Below are 21,723 nucleotides of genomic sequence, written 5' to 3'. Positions count from 1 at the left end.
TCAAGCTACATAGATATTAAAATGGGGTCTGGAAAGGTACTAAAGATAAAATGGGGAGGGGGGTAGTTTCAAATGTAGATTTTACAATAAAAATACCGTGTACTTCTGAGAATTTGCTTTAATCAATATTTTAAGTCATATTGTTGCCTAATTCTATTAGCCAAATGTAAAGGGCTCACTGCAGGATAGGGCTAAAACACTTTGCTAATTTATGTTTATTGATAAGAACTTGGCCAGAGGAGAAAGATTCAGCTTTTACTTCTATAAAGAATGTAGCTTTAGAGTTTGGAACTTAATATCGCCACAGTGCTAGTGGGAGGAGTACAGTTAGAGGCTTCTTTTGGTCTTGCTGCCATCAAAGCTACAATTCCATGCCCTGGTCCCCATGCCCTCTACCAACAGACACAGTCACAGGGTCCCGGGTGCTTTCTGTTCACTGGCTCATTGGTGAATAAATGCACAGTTAAGAATTTAGACTGCAAGCAACTAAACCAACTCTGAAAATGTATTGTAAGCTTGTGGAGCCCTGCTGAGTCCACAGGAAGGTTGAAGCAGGCCTGGAAAAGACAGGAACCAAGGGGCTTCATGGAGCTGGGAAGTGGGCCCAGGTGGACCCTAAGGCTGCATGCTTTCATCACTTTTTCTCATACACCTGAGTCAACGTTCTAGAAGAGACTGTTTGCCCAAAGTCAGATCACATGCTCACCCCCTGGCTGGACTGGGGCAGGAGAGGAAGGATGTGGCCCCTTTTGGTTACTTAGAGATACATCTGGGTTTATGTGACCACTAAGATCTCACATGATTGGGGAAAAAAGAAATTCTCAGAATTGAAGACAGTGCACTTTGGAAGAGGGACATGGACACGAGGAAGCTAAAACCATATGATTGTTTACTATGATAAGTTTGAGAAGCATTGATATTCAAGAACAGCTTAGCCCACACAGCTCTACATAATAGGCACTATGGCTATTATTCCTATCTTACAGTAAGATGAAAAATAACCCTGAGGTTATTTTTAAGGAATTTTTTTAACCTTGACACTATTGACATTTGGGTCCAGAAAATTTTGTTTTGGGAAATTGTCCTGGTATTCCACACTATCCCTGGCCTCCACCTATTAGATGTTGGTAGTACCCTCAACTGTGACAACAACAAAAAAGTCTCTACACATTGTCAAATAATCCCTAGACAGAACAGAATTGGTCCCATTTGAGGACCGCTTAGATAAAGTAATTTTCCCAAGTGCCAACACCAGTAAGAATTGCTTCCACACCTGTCTGAACCAAGCCCAAATGGTTAACCATGTATGTGAAACACTTCACAGTTTACAAAATACTTCCTTTAAAAAAATGTATCAAATGTTGACAGATTATGTATAATCATATATATCTATGGGATACAAAGTGTCATCATGAAATTTATATTCATATAAATTTATATAAGTTTATATAAATAAATAAACAGGGAATGGTGGAATCAGGCTAATTAAATTATCCATCACCTCAAATACTTACCATTTAATCTTCCTTTCTATCTGAAACACTGTACCCTTTCATTGACATCTTCCTCCCATTCCTATGGTCTGGTAACCACCATTCTGCTCTGTGCTTCTGAATTCAATGGTTTTAGATTATATATACAATATAAGTGAAAACATGTGGTATTTGTCTTTCTATGCCTGGGTTATTTCACTTAGCATAAAGTCCTCTAGGTTCATCCATGTTGTCGCAAATGACAGTATTTCTCACATTTTTTAAGGCTGAATAGTGTTCTGTTGTATATGCTGTATTTTCTTTATCCATTTATCCTCAGGTGAACACTTAGATTGATTCTGTAACTTGCCTATTATGAATAATGTTGCAATCAGCATTAGAGTGTGCTATCACTCTGATATACTATTTCAGATCCTTTGGATATATATCCAGTAGGTTGCTGGATCACATAGTAATTCAATTTTTAGTTTTGGGGGAACATTTCATAGAGTTTTCTATAATGGCTGTACTAATTTACATTCCTTCCAACAGTAAACCAAGAGATTCCTTTTTCTCTGCATCCTCACCAATACTTGCTATTTCTCATCTTTTCTATAATAGCCATCCTGACAAGTGTGAGTTGCTATCTCATTATGGTTTAAATTTGCATGTCCCTGATAATAAGTGAAGTTCAGCAGTTTTTTGTTTTGTTTTGCTTTCATTTATCTGTTGATCATTAGTATATTACCTTTAGAGAAACATCTCTTCAGGTCCGTTGGCCATTTTTAGAATCAGATTGTCTTCTTGCTGTTGAGTTGTTTGAGTTCCTCGTGTATTTTGGATATTAACCTCTTATCAGATGCATGACTTGCCAATATTTTCTCCCCATCTGTTGGTTGCCCCTTCACTCCTGTTTCCTGGACTGTTGAGAAACTTTTTAGTTTGATGTAAATCTTTTTATCTATTTTTGCTCTTGTTGCTTGAACTTTTGGCATCAACACCCCCCACACACACCAAAATCATTCTCCATTGTTGTGTAGTTTCCCCCTCCATGTTTTCTTCTAGTAGTTTTATAGTTTCAGGTCTTATGTTTATGTCTTTCATTCTTATACCAGTTGATTTTTGCTTATGGTGTGAGATAAGGGTCCACTTTCTTTCCTTCATGTGTGGATATCCAGTTTTCCTAACATGCTTTATTAAAGAGATTGTTCTTTTCCCATTGTGTGTTCTTGGCACCACGGTCACAAGTAAATGGACCATAAATGCACGGGTTCCTAAAGCACTTTCGCCCAGATTATTTCATTGTGTCTGATGACATTCTTGTGGGCGAGGTAAGACAAGTTTGCTTGACTTCATTTCTTTTGAGGAAATAGAGCTTTCTACAGTTTTGACTCACCTAAGATCACTCAATGCTCAATTTTTCAAGCCAGTACTTAAAAAACTTTTTGGGTTGGTTTTTGTTGGTTTGATTTGGGAGTTATGGTCTTCTAGTTTGCTTCCTACCCAGTATTTTTTCCAACTTGCCAGTTTTTACTATGGGATAGAATTAAAGTTGGGAACAAATTCCCCCATCAAATTTTTAGGGAGAAACATAAATTATCCTTGAATAATTTTGTTCTGCTGTTTTAAAAGAAGTGAGAAGTCAGAGGAAAGGAGAGAGAGAGAGAGAGAGAGAAAAGGAGAACTAATGCAGCTGTCTCTCTTTGGTTTTCTCCTTACTCTCACCAACCACAGCCCCCCATCCCAATCAATTTCTACCCCAAAATAACTAAGCAGGAGAAGTTTGGAAGGTTTCAACCCAGGGTGGCTGCTTCTCACATGCGGAGGCATAGCTTCATCTCTGACTCAGAGGGAGGACTGACTCACAAATATCATATTACCACTTAGCCTTTCGTTGAAGGTCTCATGGCCAAGATCAGGTCAAATGCAAGGCCATGTGGAGGAAGAGATCAGATGAGCTCATGGCACAAGGCAGAATGGCTGCAGATGCTTGGGAACAAGAGACTTTGACAGCTGGGATGTTCGTGACTTCAAAACAAAACAAAACTCCTGGTTAATCAGGAACTAAGGCAATGCCTGGAAGAAAACAGCAAGCCCTGGGACACCAGTAGAGCTCCCCAGCCTTGTCCCATCTGCATATAAGTGGTGACCAGCAATGATGTTAGGAACCACTATTGATCTTCATGCTGAGAGTGCACACCAAGCCTGACCTATCCAAGCCACCAGAGCCCCTGTCAGTCCTTGGGACACAGCAGCTGTCCCAGCCTTGGTGAATGTGTGACTACTGGTGAGGGAGGGGCGTGTAGACATGAGGACTTTGTGAGGAGGAGCCCCAGGTTAGACCAGCTCACCAGGTCTTCTCTTTTTCTGCCTTCCTGATGTCATAGCCCAGTGTGGTGAGGTAGACAGAGCCTGTGAAGTCGGCAGACCTAATCAAGCCGAAGCTCTGACTTTCTGTAGGCGTGTCCTTGACCTTGATTCTTCATTTCTTTTGGACTCAGTTTCTACATCTGTAAGTTGAGAACACTCAGACTTGCTTCCCCGGAATTCCTGTGAGGACTAAATGAAAGTGTGCAAGACACCCAGGACAATGGATGACATACACCAGGTGCTCAATACATGCTATAAAGGCCTCCATTACAGATCTTCAAAACTTAGCCTTTTCTCTCCACACCGGCCTCCTCCTCTGCATCCATAAGTGCATACTGAATGCAGTGGCGTGAGTTGAAGTCCTGCCCTCCCACCAGACTCAGCTCATGATTCCCCCCAAAGCCCTGTCCTTTTAAGGCAGCTTTCCTTCCTTTCATGAACCACAGCCACTTCCGAGAATTCTTTAGTGAAAGAATCGGATAGAGTGGTACTAAATGATATTCCAAGCAATTGCTGCCACAGTGAACTCCTGGCATGATACTCTATTTACTTAGTTCTTGTCATACATAGAATGATTCCAAGGCATACACTCCAGGCTCTCTGAAGGCATATCTTACTGCTTTCATCCGGGCACATGAAGTCATCCATCTTTAAACTAGAGAGATAAAAATTTATCAGGAAAAGAAAAGGATTTTTAAAATGTTTTTAATTGCTTTGATTTTTACAATTCTTTTAAAAAAATCCAGGTTAATAGAATACCTAACCAACAGCTGCAAATAGCAAAATCCTAAAGAAATCGTACAAATACCTGGATATCTAATTCATTACCCCTTCATCTCCAACAATTTATATGGGCAGATCCAACCTCATTTTCTCCCAGTAGAAGCTTCTCTCAAGAAAGGATAGGAGACTCAGAACCCCTTTCAAATTTAAGCTTAAAAGTTAGGAGATTTTAAAAGTTATATCTAGAGGAAGTTTCTTTTCACAGAAGAACCTAGACCCAAGCTGAAGGAAGATGTGCTACAGAATTTGGACATCAGCAAGGTGAAATTTAGGAAAAAAAACAGAAATTCACCCTTCCCATCCATCTCTGTGGCATAATGAATATACTTCAATTTAGGATTTACCCTTGACTTGTTTGGTTATCTGGGAATTCAAGGAAAGTGGGAGTATTCCAGGGCCAGGTGTTTTTGTCTTAGAATGTGCCACAACACAGTTTTCTTCCTTTACATGAACAAGTATGGCAGAGGGAACAGTTGTCCTCCCAAGAACCACCTTATCCTCCCTAATGGTGATGACCTTCTTCCTCCCCAGCAATGGAGACCCACTGTCAGCCCCCCTTGCAGCTAGATTCAGCCATGTGACTTATTCTAACCAGTGAGAAGTGTCATATGACAGTTTGCAGACACCTGATTAAAAAATTGTAGCTTTTAATGATTTTTCTCCATCCTATTGATGAAACAACACTCATCTTGGTGGTGGCTGACATGAGGGCCGTCCACACAGTTTGAGCAACATAGCAGAGAGAGCCTAGCTCCCTTACCTCATGGGCACCACAGCAGTCCTGACCACCTGACTATCATTTTACATGAGACATAAAGGAACTTCTATCTCCTCCCTGCTTTGGGGGTTCTCTCTTACAGTCTAATGCAGTCCTAACTCAGACAAGAGTGTAGTGTAAGGTCTCAAGTTAACCCACAAAAACCTGTTGATCAATCCCTAGGATTGATCTGGGCTCTCACCCAGCTCTTATTCATGAATTTATTATTTGTAAATTTATTATTTGGGTAAATAACCAACAAGTATGTTACTTCTTTTCTAGTTAAAATGCACTCATAGTGACAAACCATTGCCTTAAGCAGTAGTTACCAAACATCTTTCTAAGATGTTGTTTTTGTGTGTGTGGTGGGGGATTACTAGAAATTGAACTCAGGGGCACTCGACCACTGAGCCACATTCCCAGCCCTATTTTGTATTTTATTTAGAGACAGGGTCTCACTGAATTGCTTAGTGCTTCTCTTTTGTTGGGTCTGGCTCTGAATTCGAGATCCTCCTGCCTCAGCCTCCTGAGCCACTGGGATTACAGGCCTATGCCACAGTGCCTGGCACCTGTTTCTAAGTTGAGAGGGTCTTGCACACACCTATCCAGTCATGATATATGCCCACTTTGCACTGAGATAGCAGCCCAATAAGGTGCAAAGCCTTATTTGCAGCTTGCCACATCTGGGGAAACTCCAAGCACTGATCGCCTTTTCATTTTGCCAAGAAGTAGAAAATGACTCATTGTCTCTAACATGGGCTTAAGTGCCCCCTGATTTATTTACCTATCTGCATTCAATTAGAAAAGTGCCATTATTTTCTATTTATTTATAGATGTCATTTTGGTTATGCCCGCACTTTACTGTATGTTGTTTGCTTCCCCCGAGCAAAGAGGTGTGTTTACAAAGCCTTCCCCATAATTAGTGTCACTCAGTGGAACAAGGCACTTCTGTTTCATACCTGCCACAGCTGTCGTGCTGTCTTCAGAGTGAACTGCACTGATGGACGACTTGAGTCACCCATTGCTTTAAAAAGTAGCAGAAAGTGTGTTATTGCAGTGGCCTGGTGCTCTGGGAAGCCATATCAGGTGTTACACTCTGTGACAGCACCGAGCTCAGAGAGAGCCTCCTCTATTACATTTCCAGTTAATTACGCCTTTACTTTTCAATAGCTCCATGTCATAAAAACGTGGCAGGTAGTCGATTCGGATTAGCTTTATCCTGTCTGGCAATGGCAGGCCTCAGACGACACGTTAATCAGTGGCTGTTGGCTCTGGGATTCTATACATGGGAATAACATGGGGCATGTTAAGTGGCGGGGGGCAGAGGGACAGGGGAGCATTTTTATGGGTATATATTTCATTAGAATTCCAATAAAAAGACCATGTCTGTTTGAGAAAAATATAACATGCTTCACTGCTGTTTAATTTTTCTTTAGGACACTTTTCTATTAACATAAATTGCTTGGAGGGAAAGCATGGTGTAGGTAATATTTTTCTCCAAACATAAAGCCTTATTAAAACTTCATGGGATGTTTTTAAAATAATGTCCTGATCCTCTCTATTGCTTTGGTAACTCAGATGCAGTCACAGGGCAAATGGACTTTGTCCCGTCCCATACCACGCCAAGCCTTAGCAGCAAGAAATTGAGTCATGGATGAAGGACTTGGCCAGAACTTCTCTGTGCTGTCCAGAACAGGTGCCTCATGGGTACACTGGCTATCCCAAAGGGACCCAGAGCCTCAGAGCTCTGTCCTTCAACTGTCTCTGTAATAAATGAACACTTCTTTCTCTTGCTGGGAGAATCCCCATGGTGTATACTCAAAGTGCACTGGAGAATAGAAAACTTCTTGGATCCAGGAAGATATCACCTGCAACAGAAGACACCACCAACAGTGATTTAAAGCATAGGTAAGTTTATTGCTTGCTTAATAAGACATTTGGAGGTAGCTAAGCCCCACTGGTCTGGAGAATATGTGGAATCATCAGGGACCCAAACCCTCTCTATTCTTCTGCCCCATGTAGGCATCCAACCTTAGGCATGTTCCTTTAGGGTCAAAAGATGGCTCCAGGAATCAGATTCTGTCCTTGCTTCCTGATACCTATTATTATTATTTTTTTTTTGGCGGGGGGTGAGTGGGTACCAGGGATTGAACTGTGAGCCGCATCCCCAGCCCTATTTTGTATTTTATTTAGAGACAAGTTCTCACTGAGTTGCTTAGCACCTCACTGTTGCTGAGGCTGTCTTTAAACTCAGGATCCTCCTGCCTCAGCCTCCCAAGAGGCTGGGATTATATGCATGCGTCACTATGCCCAGCAGGTACCTCTCTCTTATTATCATCCAGCTAACCTCTTTTCCAGAAACCTGCAGCCACATTGCCTCAAGAGATCACCCCTAGCAAAATGGCTGGGAAAGCAAGTTTCTGTATTTTTTCACTCTCTAAAGTGGGACAGGGGCAAAGGAGAAAGGAACTGGGGATGGCCAATAAGCCAACCACTGAGTCGACCACAGGAAAGCCCTGGTAAGGCAACGGGGGAGCTTGAATTAGCCAGTGGCCCTCCTCCTACATTTAATTTGGACATTGTAAGCACAGCATTACATTCTCGATCCTGCAGTCAGAGGGATCTCATCATGATTACATCCTGATCAAATTCATTACTAAAAAAATTCTTAACTGCTCCCTGCTGTTCACAGGACATAGTCCAGACTCCCTGATGTGCCTAATAGTGTCTTCAGTGGTGCACTTCTTAGGTCTTTTGGAACTTTGTCTGTCAACTATACCACCCTTTGTGCTTGACACCGGTTATTCTGAATTACTTTCAGTTTTCTAAATGTCTCCCCACCTTCTCCCATTTCTGGATGTCTCCCCTTCTGCTAAGACCTTATCCTACATATGTGCACACTTTTTTACTAAGCTAATCTTCTTTGCTCTTCAGTTCCAACAGGAGAATATATAAGTAATTTCCTCTGGGAAGCCTCCCCAATTCCAAGGTCAAGTTCATTGCCCCTCCCATGGACTCTCTAGAAACCCATACTTCTCTTTCTAAGCGTGGCATCCAGGTCAGAACTTTGGGAAGAAAGTGAGGCATTTTTATGGGCCACAGGACAGCCCTGGTAAGGCAAGGGGGGAGCTTGAATTGAAGACAATTTTTACCTATTTCTTTCATTTCCTCTGACTCTGGAACCCTATTCAGGGGTGGAAAGGTGTTGACCACAGCTGAGTAATTTAGTGCAGTGGATAAGAACTGGTGCTGTGACGTCAAACCGCCTTGGTTCAAACCACAGCTTCACCACTTATTATGTGAGAGATGCTGAGTTACTCAACCTTTCTAAGTTGTCTCAGTTTCTTTATCTGTAAAATGAGGATTATGGTGGCATCCACCTAGATGTGATTGGTTATCCATCCAACATCTAAATATCTATCACCACCTAGAGTGAAGGGCTTCTGCAAAAATCTTTCTACTGTAAAGAAAATGAGATCCTAAGAAAAATTGGTCCCCTCTGCTTCTTCTGGGGATTGACATGAAGAATGTGACCCCTAAGATTATAGCAGTCATCCTACCATTTTGAAGGGAACCAACCAAAAGACAACTCAGCACAACAGCTGAACAAAAAGACAGAATCCATTCTCCAGCAAATGCCGTAATTTCATTCCTTTTTATGGCTGAGTAATAGCCCATTGTGTATGTATATCACATTTTTTTTATCCATTCATCTGTTGAAGGGCACATAGGTTGGTTCCATAGCTTGGCTATTGTGAATCGAGCTGCTATAAACACTGAGTAGCTGCATGAGGATGGAACTGGAGACTATCATGCTAAGTGAAATAAGCCAGTCCCCCCAAATCAAAGGCTGAATGTTCTGTCTGATATGTATATGCTAACCCATAACAAGGGAGGGTAGGGAAGGGAAGTATACAGTTCATTGGATTAGACAAAAGGGAATGAACGGAAGGGAGAGGGATGAGAATAAGAAAGACAGTAGAATGAATCAGACATAACTTTCCTCTGCTCATATACGAATACACAACCAGTGTAACTCCACATCATACAACCACAAGAATGGGATCAAAATTGGAATGGGTTGCACTCCATATAGGTATAATATGTCAAAATACATGGTACTGTCACATATATCTAAAAACAACAAAGAGAGAGAGAGAATAAATATGAATCCGGGTTATTAACAGTGCCAAATAATAAATATACCAATTCTGTTGCTGCCCAGCCTTTAAAAGCCCTATTATGAGAGGTGTTCCTGCCTTTATCACATAAGTTATTTCTAGTTGATTTTTTCCATATCCACAACTGAAAAAAAAAAATTAAGGTAATACACTTTCTGTGAGGACTGTAAGAATGTGAAGAATTCAGCATGTGAAGTTCCCAGTGCAGGACCAAGCCCAGCAGAAGTCCTAGCTACATGATGTCATTCATCATTTTCAGCCAGGGGACTCTGCAGGTCCATGAATAGATTGTCCCCCATGCAGCTCAGGCCAGTGCAGACAGTTGTGGGAGAAAGATTCCTCAAAGGAGGAGGCCATGTCAGAGTAAAAGGCCTAATTTCCACACTATCCAGCCCAATGCCAAAGACTCTATGATGAATAATCCGAATAATTTTTATTATAACATGGCAGACTCAGCAGCTTTATTCCTGTCAAATGATACCAGAATATTAAGCCTCAAATCATGTCTACTTATTTAAAAAAATTTAAGAAAACTAAAATCAGACACTTTAAAACTGCCAGTTATAACTAGTTGCATGTGGTTGCCATGAACGGCCTGGTTTTCTAAACTGCTTGATTTATTTGGGGGATGTTAATTTACATTTGTCCCCTTCACTCATCACTATCCCTTTATTACTGAGCTTTATTACTGTGGACTATAAATTCCTCCATAGCATATGGACCACATAACTTTCTCGGATACCTAATTAACAAAGATTTTTTTTTTCCTGAGCTGTAATTATAACAAAATATGGTACATTGAGCTTAATTTTCAATTTAATGCTTGAAGGTGCATAGGAAATTTAGCTCCGTGGCTCAGAGATGGGGAAAGCCACCATGTATACACTCCACTCTCACAAGCAGGTCTGGGAAACAGATGTTCGTAGGAGAGATGAGGATAATGAAAATGTGTATATGAAATGATATCAATGATTAAAGGCCAGGATGTAGTTCATGCTCATTAATAGATGGGGAGAAAGGGATAGGAATGGGAAATCTCAAAGTTATCAAAGAACATAAAGGACGTTCTGCTCTTGGCACGGACAACCTGCCTTCCTTCTGGCTCCTTCACAAACATCTTTCTTCCTCTTCTGTGCAGTCAAAACTGTGTGATGGGCAACCTCTGGGTGCGTGTCCTGAATGGGAACCATCTCCTGTGGGTAGAAAAGAATGTGGAGCCCTTTGAAATCCTAGCGTTAAGAATGATCAGGACTTAGGATTGTTTTATGGGAGAATCATTTCATGAAGCTATTCAGGAGAGTAGAATCTATCATATTCAAAAATCATATCTTTCCCCCCCGAAAAAATCTAAAATGCCTTTTCTACTAATGTATAGATTCAGTGCTTGCTCTCCCTGCCATTCTAGTCACTGATCACAGTTTTTAATTTGTATGAGGAGCAGAGATTATATAACCCACCTTCCATCATTACATGATTATATAACAGTGTCTGATTTCAGACGAGGGTACAGCTCAGTGGCAGAGCACTGTCCTGGCATGAGTGGAGCCCTGGATTTGATTCTCACCATCACTCTTCCTTACTCCACCCCCATCCCCCAAAAAATAAGGGTGTCTGATAGAAATTTATAAGACAACATTATGTAAATAATACTTAGGAAGAGTTCAAAATTCATGGTACCTTTGGAACTCTTTATGTTATAAAGAGTTCAAAGCCCAACTCAAATAGGATCAAGCAATGAAAGGGGATGTATTGCTTATATGATTGGAAAGTTCAGAGATAAAATCTACTTCAGGCAAGGCTTGACCTAGCATTACCAATGATCTTGTGTCTCTCCATTTCTCCGATCTTCCTTTTGCAGTTTAGCTGCATCCTGAAGCCCTTCACAGTGACCTTTTCTCCCTGCCTCATCCCTGAAGCTCAGGGTTCTTGCACAGGTCACAAAATGAATCTGGCTTTCATTCTTACACCCAGACCCCATGCAATCTAGTAGATTCCAAGGAAGGCAGAGAGGAGTTTCTCCAGAAATTCTAGCAAACTTTTTTTTTGCTCCCATATCAATGAATATTATTAAATTAAGGGCCTGTCCCTGAACTAATCACTATAGCCAGAGGAAAAAGATACTCTCCAGTGAAGTTTTAAGGAAGCTAAATTTCCACCAACACCATATGATAAAAATGGAAGAGGGGAGCGTTCCCAAAAGGAACTTGAAGGATTATAAACTAGGAGGAGAAGACACATGTGCTGAACAGCGAACAGCAACAACACGTATACTCTGGAAACTTATCCTCAACAGGTGGCCTCTCCTCTTGACCCACCATGGAATGGAACACTTCGGAGGGTGTCAGATAGGTGAACAATAAACTATCTTTAAAACAGATGTAGGCACATATAAGGATGGGTATTGACAACTTAGTAAGGACACAGTCATCACATTAACCTTTCCCATTTTGACTTTGAAAGACAAAAGTAATCCCCGAGGGCTCCATCCTACCTATTCTGGTGGATTGCTGTATCCACAGGGAAAATTCCATGTGTTAATTTTCTTCTCTAATTTCCATGGACTAACACCTAATCCACAACTTATAATGCCTTGATTAGAATCAGTAGCAATAATTTGATTAAGTAGTTTACCTATAAATAAAATAGAATTGATGTCGTCATGGCAGGGATCATAATACCTACCCTTTCCCCACAGCTACTGCACAGGGAACAAACTTCACAACAAGCCCTCACGTTTCTAGCACAATTTCACACAGAAAAACAATAGGTGAAGAACTATTAATTGGATTGAGTGAATGAAGAAGATAAAAACAGGTTTCAAAATGAAAAAGGAACAATCACCAGGTCACAACCCCAGCTGTACATCACCTCCTGGTGCTCCTCCATCACTGGACCTAAGGGTCCTGTCTAACCCTTAAAAAAAACTTAAGTTCCCCTGGTCTGATGGTGGGCCTGCTTCCTCACTCAGATCATAGAACTTAATAACTCTTGAGGAAAAAGCAAAATTAACAAATTATTAAAGTTTACATTTCTCCTGTTGGTCCTTTCTCCTAAAACCAATGCCAAGTCTTTCATACCCTCTGTCTCTTTTCTGACCACAAATGGACACTTAGGTTGAATGGAGATGGGGAGAATTGGAGTCAGTTAAAAAAAAAAATCCATGACATATTAAGGTTACACTATATTGCTAATCTGATTTGCAAATTAGAGGAAGCTAAGAATAAAAGTGTGTTCCACCTGTATCTGTCTAAATTCCTTCAGAGGAAAAGTACATCAAGAGGCAAAAACTGGCAATAGTCTGGTAAGTACTCTTTTGTATTTTCTTTTAATGTTCTCAGGTTATATCGCTGTCTAAATACCCTGCTGAGAGCTCTTCAGAATTATAGAAAAATCAACCCATTCCTCCCTGCCCAGTTGTTGCTGATACTCAGTGGACCATCTTCACCTCCGGTGGTCATTGCCTAGAATTATGGAGCTGACAATGACCACTAGGCCCAATGCGATTGCACTGGCGGGCAGACACCTGGCAACGTTTGTCTGTGGAATTCAGTTTCCTATGCTGCCTGTCTTCCCCTAGCACTAATACTATCATTTAAGAAATGAGAACAAGAGCTAGGCCAAAGTCAGGTTGGTTATGCCATAAATAACCTCACGTTTGAGGCAATTTATGCAGCTGCCCGGTAAGCCAAGCCCCAGAGGCTGGCACACACAGCCGCCGTGCATATGGCCCAGAGGGGAGCGTTCTGTGCAAGGAATGTGGCTGTTGGCACCACTTTGTTCTCTACCTGGACCAGCTTGAATCGCTGTCTCATTGCCAGGAAACCTAGCAGACCTTTGGGAACTCTTTAAGAAAAAAGCCATATATTTCATGTGACTTGTGAATGGAAAGATGGATACTGTCAGCGAGCCGTTTTCCTGCCAGATTGGGCATATGATGAGTATAATGGGAATTTAGATTATACAGAAAGACCCTTTTCATAGACCTCATTTAGTAATAGCTAACAATAATGATAGCTTCCAGTATTGAGTGCCTATATGAGCCAAGTGTATGCTGGTGTTTTCCATATACAGTCGTCCCTGGGTATCCAAGGGGAATTTGTTCCAGGACCCTCTTGGATACCACATCCCTACATTGCTCAAGTTCCTCATATAAAATGATGTAGTATTTACGTATAACCTACAACATTCTCCCCTATGCTTTAAATCATCTTCAGATTACATCTAATACCTAATAAAATGTAAATGCTATGTAAAGAATGATGGCGAATTGTTTAGTGAATAATGACAAAGAATAATGATATGTTTGGTACAGATGCGATTTTTTTTCTTTAATTTTTACAGTGCTGGGGGACCAAACCCAGGGCCTTGCAGATGTGAGGCAAGCACTCTACCCCTGAGCTGCATCCTCAGCCCTGAATATGTTTGATCATCAGTTGGTTGAATTTCCAGATTCAGAGCCAGAGAAAAGGAATTTTCAAGTTCATTATTTTTAATTTCCACCACTACCATGCAAGGGGCATGTGCATGCGTGTTTACCATTTTATAAACAAGGAAGTGGATGTTCAGAGAAGCAGCGTGATTTGTGTGAAGCTAGCCATGTGCCCGTGATGAGTGGTGGATCCCATTTTCTTCGGCCCTGAGCCCATGTTTTTCTGCCGCAGTCCATGTTAAGGCCATCCCCGCTCCCTCCCGTGGGGAATAAGAAGCCGCACAGATGACGTGATCCTATGCACACCAAGCCTCTGGACGGACCAGTGGGAGTGTTGGGATGAATCACACACAGAAGGTCAGCCCACGAAACAGCCCGTCCCCAAGTCCAGGACAGCATTTCTCCCCCACCTGGAAACTCTCTCTTCTCACGACTTCCTTGGCCAGAGCACTGGACCAGGATGAGTTTTCCAACCAGGTGGATGGTTTGGAACACAACCATCCCTCATGGATCCAGCCCTCCCAGCTCATGGTGGAGGCTTTGCTCACAAATGGTTTGAATTACAGGGAATTTAAATGTGTTCCCTTTTCTTGGACAAAGTCGAGGCAATTATGAAATAACCCCATTTTTAAAGTGTGTTGTCCATATGCCACTACAGCTGAGTCTTTCCAGAACAACAGACGCTTGGCCATTTCATGTGGAGTCACACCCCACATGCAGAGTGGATGTACAGGATCAGGGAAAAGGATTCCAAAGTGAAATGGAAGCTATTGCATAGAAATATCAAGCTCTGGAAACCTAGACAGTCGGGGGTGGGAAGAGGGGCAGAGTTAGTATTATTTCGAAAAGAAAAAACAGCTGTTTGATGATACTCTAGGAATTAGAAAAATCTCATCATCTGCCAAAAATGACCCAAATGTTGTGACATATTAAATGTTGACATCGAAACATGCTCTAGTATGAGTTCCCCACTGCTTACTCACTACAGTTTTTAAAGGGGAAAGTTGTTTTTGGTTAATAATTTTGTATTCTTGGACTTCATCTAAAAAACTTCCCTCCTTCCTGCCTTCTGAGAGATATTAAGTCAAAGACTGCATTTTGAACTGAGCAGTGAGGGGACAGGTCTCACAAAAGATAAATTAATGCAGTCTCGTGCTCTGGTCTTGAAATGCAGAAATGGCCGGAACAACACACTGAAAATCTCACAATAAAAGAACATTAAGGAACAAAATTGCATCAGTGTCTTGAGAAATATTTCTGAAAATTAAAACTGCATGTTTGCACATGATGAGTAGATTCGGCTGTTTGAACAGTTTTATGGTGTTATAAGCCCCAGGGCTATGATGGATAAGATTTGCTAAAATGAACAGGGAGAAGTGTCCGCAGACATCCACAGAGGTCCTCTACTTCCCTGCAGCTGTCCGCCTCAGCTTCTCACAGCTGGGATCGCGGTCCCCTGACTTCTGCAGACTCAATTGCCCTTGCCCTTCCCTCACCCCGCTCTCACCTTAGAGTCCAGAGCAACCAGTTTCCAAGAGGTGAAGTATGCAAATAGTTTTAGCCAGTCTCCCCAGTCCTTTCCTCCCATCAAAGCCAATCCCATGGAACTTAATGTAATAATATTTTTCCCTTTTTTGTTGATCAAAATTCTAATGGCTGAGTCCTATCATTCATGGCTATTGGGCACTCAGGACTCTGGGTTGTAGGTTCAGTTGGATCCACTGAGATGGATGTTGGGATGTGATTCCCAGATGCCTTCTCAGGATGGAAGGATGGAATCCCCAGCTGCTGGGAACACCACCGGAAGATGGCCCTCAGCTGTTAGCCAACTTTGAGAATTGCTTCTGTTGGAAAAAAGTGCCAGGCCCAAAGTAATGCCTGCTACCAGTAGCAGCTAGCATCCAGAGACAGATTGATGTGGGGAGATAAAGGCCTGAACCCTTCATTCCCCAAACTCTGGACAATTCTAGGGGATTCTTCTAAAGAGTCCCCATGGGGTGGGCTACTGCATTTGTTGGGACAGGACTGTGGTCTGAATGTTTGTTTCCCCCCAAAATTCGTATGTTGAAATCCTAATCCCTGATATGATGATATTAGGAGATGAGGTCTTTGGGTCAAGAAAGGGATTAGTGCCCTTATAGACAAGACCCCAATGAGCTAACTAATACCTTCTACTATGTGCAGACACAGTGAAGTGACACATAATGAACCAGGAAGCTCTCACCAAACACCAAATCTGTCAGCACCTGGATTTGTATATTCTGGCCTCTAGAACCATAAGAATAATTGTTTGTTATTTGTAAGCTATGCAGTTTTTGATTCTTCATTATAGCGGCCCAGACTAGAACAGCATCTCAGTAAACTCTCTCTGCTCTATCCTGCTTCCCAACACTTGTTTCCACAAGCATTGATCCCAAGTGTATTCCAAAGAAACCTCCTTCATCTGATTTGTGTCTCAGATCTGTTTCCAGAAACCCAGCCTGCACCACTCACCCAACCTGCCAGTCCCAGCTTTTGGTAATGCAGTGTCTGGACTTGACTCTTGAACAGAGGGTCCACTATGGAGTTTGTAGCTTCTGCCTGGGCTACCATGCTAAGATTCTCTGTCTCTGCTGAAGACAGGCCTGTTATGCTGCCTACCCTCATCACCAGCACCCTCTGGGCCCCTTCTTGCTGTTTGAGCTGCATCACCTCTTACACAAGCTGAGGATCTGTGTGCACTCTGCCTCCAGCCTATCTTCTTCTGGCATCAGTTTCCATGACAACACAAGCCCTTCAGACTGGCCTCATGCTGACCATCTGCCAGAACCAACACAGACCATTGCTGACTCCTGACCTTGAACAGTGTGCTTGGTTCACCCATTGGGCTGAACCTCTTTAATGAGCATTACTGCCTCCTGATGGCACCTAACCTGCCCTGCTCTTCAGGTGATTTAGGATGAAGCCTGGCTCCTCCCAACATCGCTTGTCTTCAACACACAACAAATCCTATGAAGTAGCAAGTAACCTCAGTTGCTCAGTAGGATCTAAAAGTGACAGCTGAAAACTCAGAAAAACTTTTGTTTCTCCTGAAATCTGTGACTTTCAAGGTTGCATGGGCCCAGCACCAAGTGACACAGAGGGATGAGCTGCAGATGCAGATGGGGTGACATTCACAGACTCCCAAAGCTCTTTTTTGACCCTTATAATTTTAGAGAAATTTGAAGCTCAAGAAATCATGAATGTTGTGATCTTACCATTTTAGCTCTGAAATCACAATGTTGAGCTAAAATGAACACTGGGGTTGCAACCACCTGTTGAGTTAGTTCGATTTACTGAACACCTAGAAACCTCCTTTGTTAAGTAGTCAGTAATTCAGACTTTGTCATTCTACATATCTCCACTGATTAGTCTAAATGTGTTACAGTTACTTTCTTGGCCATTCCCGGTTCATGACAAAAAGGGGCATCTTTCCACTTTGGTCTTCCTACTCATCCCCACTATCCTTTACATGGTAGCTGAAAATACAGCCACATCTAGGCAGCAAATGGGAGAGGAAAAGGGCCATGGAAAAATATAGGTGTTTGTACTTGAGTTCTTATATTTAATAACTGGGTGTCATTGATGGAGGAAAGCAGAGGAAGATAGGATATTCCCACTTATGTCACTACTTTCCTTTTTCAAGATCATCCTGGTACTTGCTTAGCTGAGATTTCACTAATAAAAAATCTATGTTCTGAGTCTGTGAACAATTCTGTCCCCCACCCACATTTACTAAGCAGAGACTCTAGTTTCCACACGGCCTCTTCCTTCCCTCCCTCTACTCAAATAATAACTGTCTATCAATGTCGACTTGAAGCTCCATTTCCTGCACAAAACTTTCCCAGCCTCACTCCTGACTTTCAAGAAGTGGGCAAAGGTGGATATAATCTAGTGATCTTGGGTATTGAATAGATGATTGATGTGCAAAAGGCAAGAGAAAGCACTGATGGCTAAGGACCTATGTAGATCTACCACTGAAAGTCATAATCTTGGGGCAATCCATTGTCAAACAACAAGTAGTAATTGAGCATCTTTTATATTGTACATTGGGCACTGTGTTAAGTATGACAAGGAATGTGAGACAGAGGTGCAAATCCTGTCTTCAATGGGCTCAGTATGGGCAACAAAGACAAGAGGGCCATGGGGAATTCAGTACTGAGCAGGAGGTAGGCCTTGTGAGTGTTATAGTTTGGATGTGAGGTGTCCCCCGAAAGCGCATGTGTGAGATAATACAAGAAGGTTTGGAGGAGAAATGACTAGGTTATGAGAGTCTTAATCCAATCAGTGAATTAACTCCATGATGGAGTTAACTGAATGGAAACTGAAGGCAGTGAGGGTGTGGCTGGAGGATGTGGCTCATTGCGGGTGTGCCTTTGGGGTACATATTTTTGTATCTGGTGAGTGGAGTCTCTCTCCACTTCCTCAGCATCATGTGAGCTGTATCACTCTAATACTCTTCCACCATGATGTTCTGCCTCACCTTGAGCCCTGAGAAATGGAACCAGCTGTCTACGGACTGAGACCTCTGAGACTGTAAGCCCCCAAATAAACTATCCTTCCTCTACAATTATTCTGGTCAGGTCTTTTAATCACAGCAGAAAAAAAAAAAAAAAACCTGACTATAAGAGTGAGCAAAATCCAGAGTGCACCTCTCACTTGCACTAGTCAACACTACAATCCCTAATGTAGACAAAGACATAAAAGACCTGCCTGTTGGGTGTGAGTGATGTATGATGTATTACAGTTTGGTTCCAAAACTATCTCAGTGAGTTGAAATGATGGGAGAAAATAATTTTCCCCAATAACAAACAGGGATAAGTATAAAATCTTTAAAGAAAAATTAGAATGATAGAAAAAAAATGTTCATGACACATTTAGAATTAAAAGCTGAAACAAGACCATGCCTAAGCTCTGATGACAGTTATATAAAAATTCCACATGAATCCCTTAAAGAATAAATGTAATCAACTGTTCAAATACAAGTTAGCACTCCCATTTGGTAGATGTTCCCATTAAATGATATCGGAATTTTAGTTAATGACAAATCAAAATAAAATAGCAATCTATTATCAAAAGAAAGCAGCAACTACCTTGCAAAGCTAACAAAATCATCAGCCACATTTAAAATAAGTGTAGTGTTCAAGTCAAAAGCAATAATAATCTCACTATATTGGTGCGGCCAGATTTATGGTACTGTATGTCAAAATGGCTATTCCATTTTAAGTGGGACATTAGCATCCATCAATAGGAGATTGGTTAAATAAATTATAGTAATCCACACAATGGAAACCAGGTAGCTATTAAGATGATGATGTGTAGCTACATTTATTGACATGGAGAGATGCCTGTGACAAGTTATTTAATGAAGGAAAAAGCAGGCTACAGAATAGGCTATATAATGTTACCCAGTCTGTAGAAAGTTATGTGTCCATATATTTTAACACATTCAAAGTGCTTATTTAGAAACGTAAAATATAAGATACAGGGATGGTTTAGCTGGCCCAAGAAGAGACCATGGCAAAGCGTGGGGAGAAGGAAAGAGAAGGTGGTCGCAGTCCTCAAAGACTTCCATCTAGCAGACAAGACAGCAAGCTTAGAGCTGTTTCCTTCTCACTCCTACTACCACGTAACATACACCAAGCATCTACTCTATGTGCCACCAGCTTCCACACAGTAAATAAGATGCTATACCCTTAGGAGCCTAGAGTAGGGTGGAGGAAAAAAAGACAGTATAGTCCCTTTCTGAGTCTGCCATAGCAAATAACAACCAACTTGGTGGCTCAAAACAATAGGAACATATTCTGTCACAGTTCTAGAGGCCAGGCATTCACAGTAGAGTTTGGGGCTTCACATGTTCCCTAAGGCAGCTGTAGGGGAGAATCTCTTCCAAGTTTTGATGGCTATTGGTGTTTCTTGGTGCTCCTTGGATTAGTAGCATATCACTTCAATCTCTGCCTCTGTCTTCACGTGGCCCTCTCCTCTGTGTCTGCCTCACATCTCCCTCTTGTCTTTCTCTTATAAAGACACTTATTTATTGGATTTAGGTTCTAGTCAAATAATCCATGGTGATGTCACCTCAAGATCCTTAATCACATCTGCAATTGATCCTTTTCCAAATAAAGTTATATTCACAGATCATAGGAGGACATATCTTTTGGGAGGACATCATTGCATCTACTATAAATGGCTAAGCAGATATTTAAAATGAGATATGATACAATCTTTCTAAAAGTATGTGTAGACTGTGAGAATGCAAGTTAAGGGTGGCGGGCATTCTGGCATAGCCCTACGGGGGATGTCTGGAGTGCCCACTGGACTATTCATTCACAGCAGGGGAACTATCACACCCCCCTCCCCCAGCTAGGGGGAGGAAATTGGCTCATGAAGGGCAAAAAATATATATTTTTATGTAAAAAGCACAGATATACATACAGAAAATAATCATAAACCGTTTATCTATGGTATTAGATTTTCAATGGTGGGGTGATTTGGGGAAATAAAAGTCTAAAAAGGCTCCTTCAGGCAGCAAAAATTAAAAATGGCTGAGGAGCATTGAAGTAGACCAGAAACCCCACAAAACCAAGGAACATGTCATAGTCATCCAGGGATAGCCAAAGTGCTCTGCAACCATTCATTCAATGATTGAATAAATGCATGAAACTCCAGGACACAAGCAGAGTGACCTGCTGAGCAGAAGCATTTTAACTAGCAGAGCTGACTTCTCTCAGCTAGGTCTGACACGCAGGGTAGTGAGCAGCCGTCCTCAGAAGTATTCAACCAGAGGCAAAAGGAAGATTTTTCAGGAGAAATATGTCAGAACTGGTACAAACATATTTGCTAAGCTTCATCAGTGCATAACACACAAATGTTATATTACCATGAACACCCTTAGCTATCTGTCCAGCTGTTTTGGCTTTTAGACAAAACACACCAAGTCCGATTATTTGCAAGTCAATGTTTTTTATGACCACGTGAAAGCCCTAACCATCACTTTAGCCTACCTACTCAAGGAAAGTACAGTCACCTAATGAAAATTGGCATGGTTCCTTTCCAACCACCCTTCAACTGGGAGACACAGTTCAAAGTGCTTGGCTGTTTCCTTTTCTTGCTGTTTCACTTTCACTCTCCTGTTTTGCAAAGACCCTAAGAAGACTAGAAATTAAATGAATTATCACACCGTAAATTTTAGATAAGTCACTCTAGTTCAATCTGTCATTGGCAATATTTTCGATTTGGTCCATCTGCAAAGCATGGTGGGCTTAGTTATCATTAGACAGAAATGATCCCCACCAATAAAGCAAATTAAATATGCAGAACAGGGGCAAGTCTCCAACTATAACACAAACTAAAATCATGGCTTTTCTAAAAAAAAACTTAAGTTTTATGTTTACATAGGAGATAGTTTAACCCTCTTCTCAATTATCTAGAAATTAGGTAAAATGATGAGATAATTGATCAAAGGTTCTATGAATTTGAGTCACTTAGAACAGCTGGGTTTTCAGAGCTGATGTGTGATACCAAGGAAACCTTCAAAACAGGAAATATCAGACTCAACTTGAGAGAGTCGAGCTGTGGTGGATTTTGTACTTTTTGATTTTGCACAATGATTTGCAGATGTCCTTGGAAACCTGTGGCCAAGCGAGGGCGGCTTTGGGCCACACTCACCCTGCAGCAGACCTGGCCTTGCAGGCTCCACAGGGAGGCCCTGTG

Source organism: Marmota flaviventris, chromosome 1 (genome assembly GCF_047511675.1).
Source record: "Marmota flaviventris isolate mMarFla1 chromosome 1, mMarFla1.hap1, whole genome shotgun sequence".
NCBI classification, from domain to species: Eukaryota; Metazoa; Chordata; class Mammalia; order Rodentia; family Sciuridae; genus Marmota; species Marmota flaviventris.
Note: the sequence above shows the minus strand (reverse complement) of the source record.